The sequence below is a fragment of the Euphorbia lathyris genome, chromosome 6 (assembly GCF_963576675.1).
Source record: "Euphorbia lathyris chromosome 6, ddEupLath1.1, whole genome shotgun sequence".
Lineage (NCBI taxonomy): Eukaryota > Viridiplantae > Streptophyta > Magnoliopsida > Malpighiales > Euphorbiaceae > Euphorbia > Euphorbia lathyris.
In genome coordinates, this window is record NC_088915.1 from 11,272,931 (window position 1) to 11,282,390 (window position 9,460).

The following is a 9,460-nucleotide window of genomic DNA, read 5'->3' on the forward strand; positions in this document are numbered from 1 at the left end:
AAACTCAAACATTAGCTTCGCAGGCTTCGTATAATATCGAATCTGCGAAGTCAGACGGGAGGGGGCGAGACGCACGTAAATATTGATGATATTATGGAAAAGTCACACAAAATCAGTGTAGATATATAGTAGGTTGAGTAAATAGGTTAAATATGTAAATGGACCTCACATTTGACCCATTTTTGTAATTAACCCTTTAATTATAGATAATGTACGCTGTTTAACACATAATGTTTGACTGCACAAATCACGTACCTTGTTTACAAACTTTTAAACCATGAGACTATCTTTGCAAATCAGCCAAACCACGAGGTTTACTTTTATACTTTTTCCTTAATTTAATTTTAGGATAAGGTATCAAAATTGGTTTTTGGGAAGTAACAATTTAGGCTTCACGTACAAAATAGCACCAATATAGGCTTAATGTTTAAAAAATGTACCAATTTATGGCTCGATACACTACAAAAAAATCAGTCTATTACGACACATTTTTAGCGACGCTTGTTAGTATGTGTCTGTATATTTTTAAATTTAGCCACACTTTCGCATTTGTGTCGGCTTTTTTTGTTACTTAACGACGCTTGATATTATTTGTTGGTATTTTTAAAATATTAACTACGCTTTTAAGATAAGCATCGGCAATTTTTTAAAGTTAAAGTCGGTTTAGAATTTGCGTCGTGAAAATGTGTCCTGATATTTTTTCATTTGAATTTATTTTTATTGATTATGCCCGTAACAAAAAATGCAACCACACTTTTTAATTTGTGTCACCTTTTATAATCATATAACGACACTTTTATTTTTTTGTTGGTATTTTTAAAAACTTAACTACACAATTGGAAAAAAAGCGTCTTTATTTTTATCAAGTTAAAGACGGTTTAAATTTTGTGTCGATAAAAAATATCCCCATATTTTTAAATTTAAACACCTTGTTTATTACTTAATGACGCTCTTAATTTTTTTTTATGGGATAAGGTACCAAAATAGGTTCATGGTTTTTAGGGAAGTATCAATTTAGGCTCCACGTACAAAATAGTACCGATATATGTCTAACGTTTAAAAAATGGTACCAATTTACGCTTCGATAAGGGATTGGACACGTCATTGATATTACTCCGTTAACTTCTGATTTCTCCCTCCACGTACAATTGACAGAACTTAACGGAGTAATATCAATAACGTGTCTCGTTCCGTTATCGAGACCTAAATCGGTACCCTTTTTTTAAACATTAAGCCCATATTGGTGTTATTTTGTACGCGGAGTTTACAGTAATATTTCACCAAAAATCATAGACCTATTTTGGTACCTTATCTTTTTTTATTGGTATTTTTAAATATTTAAATACAGTTTTGGAAAAAAAAAATCTACATTTTTTAAGTGAAAAACGATTTAAAAGGTATTTCAGTAAAAAAAAAATTAATTTGAATACATTTTTTTTTTGCCTAAATTTTTATTTTTAATTATCTTAAATGTATTTTTTTATATGGCACACACATCCCTCTCTGCCTCAAATTCCTAATGTTTTTCATTGGCCAAAACTCTGCCTCCTGCACGTCTCCACCTTCCTTCATAACAAGAATTAGCTCCGCCACGATGCTTCCATTTTCATCCTTCCATTTGATTTGTTTCATTCTTGCAGTTAGATACTTGGTGCACAGCTAGCCTCGTTCGGTACCCATTTAATCACAGCGGAAACTCTGTTCTTCATCCCTCTCCTTTGGTCCAAACGCTGAATCGACTGCCATCTGCAATTCTGGAGATTTTAATTCCAAAAGCTTCAGTTCTACAAAATACCAATTCGGATTCTCCTTCATCGTGTTCGGTTTGAATTAGTTTTTCCCTAAGTTGATTTTGATTAATTGATGTTAATTACTTTACATTATGTGAGAAAATTGATTAAATTAGGATCTGTTATCAATTGTGTGTAATTGAGAATTGAATTTTCGATTTAAACATTATCAGCATTTGGTTCTCTTTACTTGAGAAAATAGTAATACTTAAACATGGCTATACTAGTTCAACTGATACTGACTTTTATGAAATTTCTGATCTTTAAAAGCTTATTCTTTTAGTTGATTCAAATTTCAGGGGTCTATGTTTCTAATGTTTTTGAATTGTAGGGGCGAAATTGCAAGATTTACTATGGGCAGGATGCCCATGAGTCTAGTGAGGTAATTTTCATTTTGTTTGGTTTTTTTCTCCCTTTTCTTTATTTGGTTCACTGTGATGTTTTTGAAGTTTACTAATTGACTATTTTGCTGGGTTTTTTCTGAAAATTGATGAATGGCTGGATTATTCTCATATGCGTTCCAAGTTTAAAAGTTAGTTGTACCTCTATGAATACTTAGAAAAGAATACTTTTCTGGTTGGATACTTCTTATGAATTGCAGACCCAATTTGGTCAGGCCCAGCAATTATTTGTTTCAGTTATCACTCATAGTATTATTGCTTAGAAATTGTCATGGTTGGGCTTGTGTTATTCTATTGTAGTGGGGAAGATTTATCAATTGAATACAAAGTATTATTTCTACTTTTAACACCCTGAGTGCCAACAGGTACCTCCATTATATTACTTGGAAGGTTGGAGCTCGGTTCATGGATGAAAAGTTTTAAAGTTCTTTTCTTAAGCTTGTAACTTTTATTGGCATATCTGATTTTTTGCAATTATATTTTAGTGTTGTTGCTTAAACCTTCTATTCTTTTGATTTCCACATTTCGAGCCACATTGTGTTAATATCTTCTGGACTTGCACATCACTATGTGCAAGTGCTTGTCCTGGTTTTTCATTTTTTCGGTAGAATAAACACAATTTTTCCCTTGTTATTCATGTTGCTACTCGTAAGATGGTTAAAATTCTAAATGCAGGTATGCTTATATATCTGTAATTTGCTCAACTACTGAAATTGGTGAACTTGTGTTTGCTTTCCTTCCTTTTCTTTCATAAACAAATTCTGCCAGGGGTTTGATAACTGTTTCTCATCATGTTTAGGCAATTTATACTGATACACTGATGGATGTCAAATTAGTGATAAGTTCTATGTTAAGGGCAAGCAAATTGAGTTGTCCTAGTTGATGTGGTTTTCTTGGAGGAATAAATCTATGTTCTACATTTGAAATTCAGTATTAAAAGTGGAAGAACATATGTTAGACTTACTAATTCATGTGATCTGTAGACAAATTTGAAGCAATAGGGTACATGAAAGGATTGGCATAATTCAAATTTAAATTCTTAATATGCTCTTTTGCTTAGAGTCCAATCTCTTGTTACTTGACTATATTGATGAATCTATATGCATGTATCCATTTGCCTTTTGCTGAATAAGAATTGCCATTTTTTTTCATTTTAAATTATCTTGAGTTAGAAACTTGTGTATTGTTATATTTTTATATAATAACTTGTTCTCTTCTTCAATATGGCAGTTTTGTGGTGTGAATAGGTAAGCATGCCAAAGTTGCATTATCTACCATTGGTAGGCCAGCCAATTACATTTGTACAGGTAAATCACGAATTATATTCTTTTTTTTATGTACTTCTTAATGATTTTAGTTGTACTTCAATATAATATAGAATCTATATTGCTCAATTATAAAGATTATAATATTTGGAATGATGTGTTTTGTAATCATTATATGCATATTCAGATTTCTCTATTTGAATCTAAGAATGTTTGCATATTTTTTTATACTTATGTATTTTTTTTTATTGTTATTTAGGTTATCCAACATGAGCTTTGGGAGTACATTAAAAATGAAGATACATGAAGAGTTGCTTCCTTTTGGGGAGAAATATTACGAGTTTCTTTTTTTAGCATTATGTGTTGTTGAAATATAAACATATTGATAATTATGTGTCTTAAATTTAGAAAGCTTATTTGTAAAAATGTCATTATATTGATGATGTAATAATGTTGATAAGTTGCAGTTTTGGAGCGTTGTTTTTTTTAAAATAAATGTAGAGATCTATGTTTTTTTTTTTTTATCAAAGTGTCATAGTATTCAAGATACTTATTTATGAAAAATATCCTTATATTAAGGATGTAATAATATTCAAGTGTTTCAGTTTAGATATTATATTTTAACAGAAAAATATCATTGTATTTGGCACGTAATGGATTTTTATGTAACTAAATGCAGACGTTTTTATAATTAAATGTTGTAAATTTGGAGATGCTTTTAAATTAAAATGTCGTGATGTTCAAGAGGCTATGGATGTTTTTTGAAATGAAATAATGACATAACAAAAATGATGCATCGTTAACTTTCCTACGCTTTATAAAAATGTCGTAGAAATTTCAAAAACTAAAAATAAATAATATGAAAAAATTACGACGCTAAAAATGTAAACGTTGGAAGTATGACGACGTTTGTGACGACGCTTTGAATTTACCTACACAAGCTTTATAGTGTAGTTAAAATTAACGACACGCAATTTAATGACGCTTGTGATGACGCTTTGAAAAGCGTGGGTAAGTGTTTAGGGACGTCGAAAAGCGTCGTTAAACCTTAAATTTTAGCGTCGTAATAGACCCTTTTTTGTAGTGATAGCGGAAGATGACACGTCATTCATATTACTCCATTAAGTTTTGATTTCTCTCTCCACGTACAATTGACAGAACTTAACGGAATAATATAAATGACGTGTTACGTGCGGTTATCGAGGCCTAAATTGATACATTTTTTTAACTTTAAATCTATATATGTGCTATTTTCCAAAAAACTATAAACCTATTTTAGTACCTTATCCCTTTAATTTAAAATCTTTGCATACGGTCTGGTTAAAGTATTTCTAAGATTTGTGCTCACCCCTAGTTTGAAGCGGAAAGATAAGTAATTAAGAAGCAAAGATGTACAAATCAATGGAGTTTGAAGACATGAAAGAGTAGACAGGGAAAATAAGGAAATATTGCATATTTTACAAGAGTTGAGTTGATATATGAATTATTAAATCCTAGAAGGAATAAGAGGAGTGGCGTTTTGGAGGAAAGTACTTGCAGCTGCTACTCCACTTCCAAGCTTAACTCGGTAACCCACATCCCTTAGTATCATCTCCACTCCAGCTAGACAACCCAATAGTTGCAACTGAATAAATTAAATAAATAAATCAATGTCACATTTTAATAAATAAGTTACTGTTTGTTAGTTTGATTATATAATAAAAGATTAAGGGCTAAAAATGAATTTCGGGTTACCGGGGGAGATCGAGTTCCTAACGTGAAAAACAGTGCAACATTAAAGCAATTAGGGATGCAAACAGGACGGGCAGGGTGGGAATGCATTTCCCATCCCCATTCCCCATTCCCCGTATCCATCCCGCAAGTTAGACTGGGATAGATTTGTCCCTACCCCATCCCGTGGGGAATCTCCGTTCCAAAAACTCATTTTCAATTTACAGATGTTCCAAAAACTTTAGCCCCATTCTCTGAGGAGAATCAAACCGAATTTTCAAAACCATAAAAAAATAAAAATTGCAAACAATCAATCACTTTTTTAAAATATACTTAAATCATAAAAAAAAAAGCAATTATAACGGGAATAATTGAGAATCCGCTAAGGATCCCCATCCCCACCACGGGGAACAAAATTATCCCCATCCCCACCATGGGGAATAAAATTATCCTCATCCCCGTCCTATGCATCGTAGATTTTCTGTCCCCTTCAGGGTGGGTCACCAACGGAAACGGGGAATCCCCACTCCATTTACATCCTTAAAACCAACGTTGTTGATACGATACAATATGGGACCTTAATAACGGAAAATGAAGCATAAAATTGCACTATATCTAAAAGACTTAATGTATACACAACACTTTCAAATTGGTCATAAAAGTCGATTGCTCCTCAAACAACTGACTAACTCTTTAAATTTGCTTAAAGTGATCTATTGAACTCTGAATTTGCGTAAATTGATCAGAACTTGTTTAAAGTTACTTATTGAGACTTTAAACTTGTTTAAAGGAATGTCGTGTTTTAACTTGTCCAAACCTCTCATTTCTCTACCAAGTAAGATTTAGAAGGTTAATAATGTCACTTTAAGTAATTTCAAGATGCTAATCATTCGTTTTCAAATTAGAGAGTCATTAGACTTTTTTGGACAAGTTTTAAATGACTACCGATGTATTAGGTTATGTGAAAAGTTATTGCATTGTTTTTCACGATCAAAATGAGAGTTTTAAGTGTTTGGTTAGATTTTTTTTTTTTTTTTTTGCTAATTCCTACTTTTAAAAAAGAAGCTGTTTCCATAGGATCACTATGTACTTAATATACTTAGCTTCCTATACTTACTTAAAATAGTTTTCTCAAAGCTTTTTTTATTTTTGACACATGGATTTATTGAGCAAATGAGGGATAAATTGCACCAATAGTCGCTGAACTTTCAAATCAGTTTCAATAATTAAACTTTTATTTTGTTTTGATAAAAACAATAAGTAGAATAGTGACATGGCAAATACGTTGGAAAGAACTCGACTACCTATAACATGACAGTCACGAAATAACCACGTGTATGCCACGTGATAATTTCAAAGAGTTAAATTAAGTACATAATAAATATAATTTTTATTCTTTTTTGTTATCTGACTATCATGTCATACATAAAAATCAATCATTTCCAACGTGCTTGTCATATCACTGTTCCAAAAAAAATTAAAAATATATTTTATTTTGTACGGGTTGGAAAAAAATATTCAAATATTTTCGTCAAATTTAAAATATTAATCTCCAATTCTATTATTAAGTCACAAAAAAAAATATGAAATCTTTTTAGAAACAAGGGATATACAATTGGTGCAGAATAAGGAACAAAATATATGTTTATAATGATGTCTGAAATTGACATATTTTGCCAATGTTTGGAGATAAAATTGCTTTTGACGGCAAACATTAGAAATAAAATTGGATCATGATAAAATTACTCTAAAATGTTAGATGTATTTTTGCACGGCATCCTTTCTTAGATAAACTCATTTGGATTGGCTTGTGATTTTATTTTGGGTAAATAATTTATTACTTATCGTCTTTTTACCTAACACACTGTTTAGTCCATCTATTTTGAAAAACATATTTTAAGGTCCTTATCTTTTATTAATATTAACCATTTAGTCCTTCTGCCTAGTTTTTTTAGATTTTTAATCGAACATGTCTTAGCTTTCAGGATAACCATAGTAGAATACAAAATGGTCATATTACTCTGTTATTTTCTATTTGTCTGTTTATGCCAAATATAACAGTACAAAATCTATAAAAAAAAATAGACAGAAGAACTAAATGGTTAATATTAACAAAAGTTAGGGATCTTATAATGTGTTTTCAAAATAGGAAGACTAAGAAAAGTGAGGAATAATAAATTATTTACTGTTAAGCTTGAATACATCCCGTCTAAAATAACAGTGCCGGACTATGTCTGGGCAAAGTAACTTTCGCAAAAGCTTGTTGAATCCTATTAAAACACAGTTTAATCCGACTCATAAACTAATTATAGTTGCCTAGACCTGTTTAAGGATTCTTTCTACCCAATTTTACTAATTAATTATTTGCGTAAAACTTATAAGTATTGACACTGCAATTATACAACATAATATAATATAATACTAAATTAATCCTCTAAGCTTAATAGGTTAAATTAAAAGTAATATAAATAAAGATTTTCAAATCCTAATAGAAGTCGGACATGAGAAACCTAACTCTAGTGTTAATTTTATTTAAAAACAGAAATTTACACAGCAATAGAATATCAAAGTCTAGAGGAATATTTAGTAACAGCAATAGAAATCCAAGTTGTTTAAGGAATATTTATTCCTAAGTTTCAAAATACTATATATACCCTGCTCATTCAACTCTTCCTATCGCCACTGCCAAAACCAATTATTTCCCTGCTCAATCAACTCTTTTCTATCCTATTCAATGGAATCTAGCTCTACCCAAGTTCAAGTTCCTTCCGATATGTTGTTCGAGATTTTATCTCGTTTATCATTCAACACTCTAGCAACTTGTAAACTCCTTTCTAAGGACTGCAACCGCCTTACTTAGGATTCTTCCTTCTTAAATCTCCATTCTCAAAGAACCAATACTTTATCAGGTTTTTTCTTACAAACCCTGAGATTTAATCAAACTTCTGCTTTTTTTTTCTCTGATGGAAATCCAAATCATAACATCTCTCTCGATTTTCTACCCTCTCAGTCCGTACAAGGGATTTTGGTTTGTATTGAGGATAAGAGGATTCCTAGATATTATGTGTGCAAACCTCTCACTAAAGAATGGCAACGCATTCCAAACCCGAAGACTAAATATTTCACTGAGTCGATAGTCATTAAGGTTTTAAAATCAAAGCCTTTACACTACAAGATAGTGAGGTTATCCCAACCAAAGCATCGTTACTTCGGAAACGGTCTTAGATGTGAGATTTTTGATTCAATGGTTGGTAAATGGAGGCAGATTGAGCAAGTAAAATTGCCATGTGACGAACACTTTTTTAGTTGGATTCCAGCTATTTCTGTGTGTGGCAGATTTCACTGGCTGACATCTGCAAAAAAAGGTTTTCGCATTTGACGTTGATGATGAAAAGTACGATGTGTTTTCACTTCCTTTCAGTAACGATTATAAACATGTTCAGCTGACAGAATATGAGGGGAAGCTTGGTGTTATAGGCAAAGAAGGTAATTTTATGGAGGAATGGGTAATGGAGATTTATAAGAAAAAAGAATGGGCGAAAATGATGAGAGTTAGTGTCGAAGAAGGGCAGAAGGAGACTTGTTATCCAGTTGGTTTTTGTAATGTTAATGTTGCTTTTTTGGTTTCGGAATATTATAGATTCTTGTCGTTCAAGTTTAAGAATGGAAACGGTGTTCAAAAAGTGAGATTGAATATCCTCTCTATGCAAGAAGGAGTTTTTCGTTTTCGATCCCATTTTGAGCTTTGTGGTTTGAAGAATGAGTTTGCCAATAAGAAGTCAAGGAGGAAAGTGAGAAGAGATCGGCATTACCCTTATTATAGTGCTAGTTCTGCATTAGTTATCCTGCTTGTGTTGTTTTTCTTTACTTTGATGTGTTTTGTTTTAGACTTCTAGATTTTATTGTAATCTCAGAAAAAGGAAAACATTTTTCGACATGTTTGCAGATTTTAAAGATTCATAAATCTTAATATAGAATATTTTTGAACATATAGCAATCATGTTGTAAATGAAAGTTGTTGATTAGGATTAGATGTTTGTTTACTAACCTTCCTGATCTTCCGGATTTGCAGTTGCAACGTGTTCTTAATTGTAGGATTAGCGGTGATGATTCTGATGTTTGTTATTGGCGGCCTGCTAGTAATGGAATTTTTACTGTTCGTTTGTTTTATCAGTGGCTCCGTCCTCCTCTGTTCAAGGATCCGGTTTTCTCTGCTATTTGGAGGCCTTATATTCCTCCTTCGCACTTCATGGTTTGTTGGCAGGCTTTCAGAGGTTTTCTCCCTACGCAGGCT

At 31.8% G+C, this 9,460-nt stretch overlaps 1 long non-coding RNA gene across 1 annotated transcript; it reads left to right on the plus strand.

Annotated features, from left to right (window-relative positions):
- The first annotated feature begins 1,520 nt into the window (after nucleotides 1-1,520).
- On the plus strand, nucleotides 1,521-3,924 carry LOC136233529 (uncharacterized). Its single transcript, XR_010690869.1, has 3 exons — nucleotides 1,521-2,172; nucleotides 3,422-3,498; nucleotides 3,716-3,924. It is a non-coding gene; the product is annotated as an uncharacterized lncRNA (long non-coding RNA).
- Nucleotides 3,925-9,460: the final 5,536 nt, after the last annotated feature.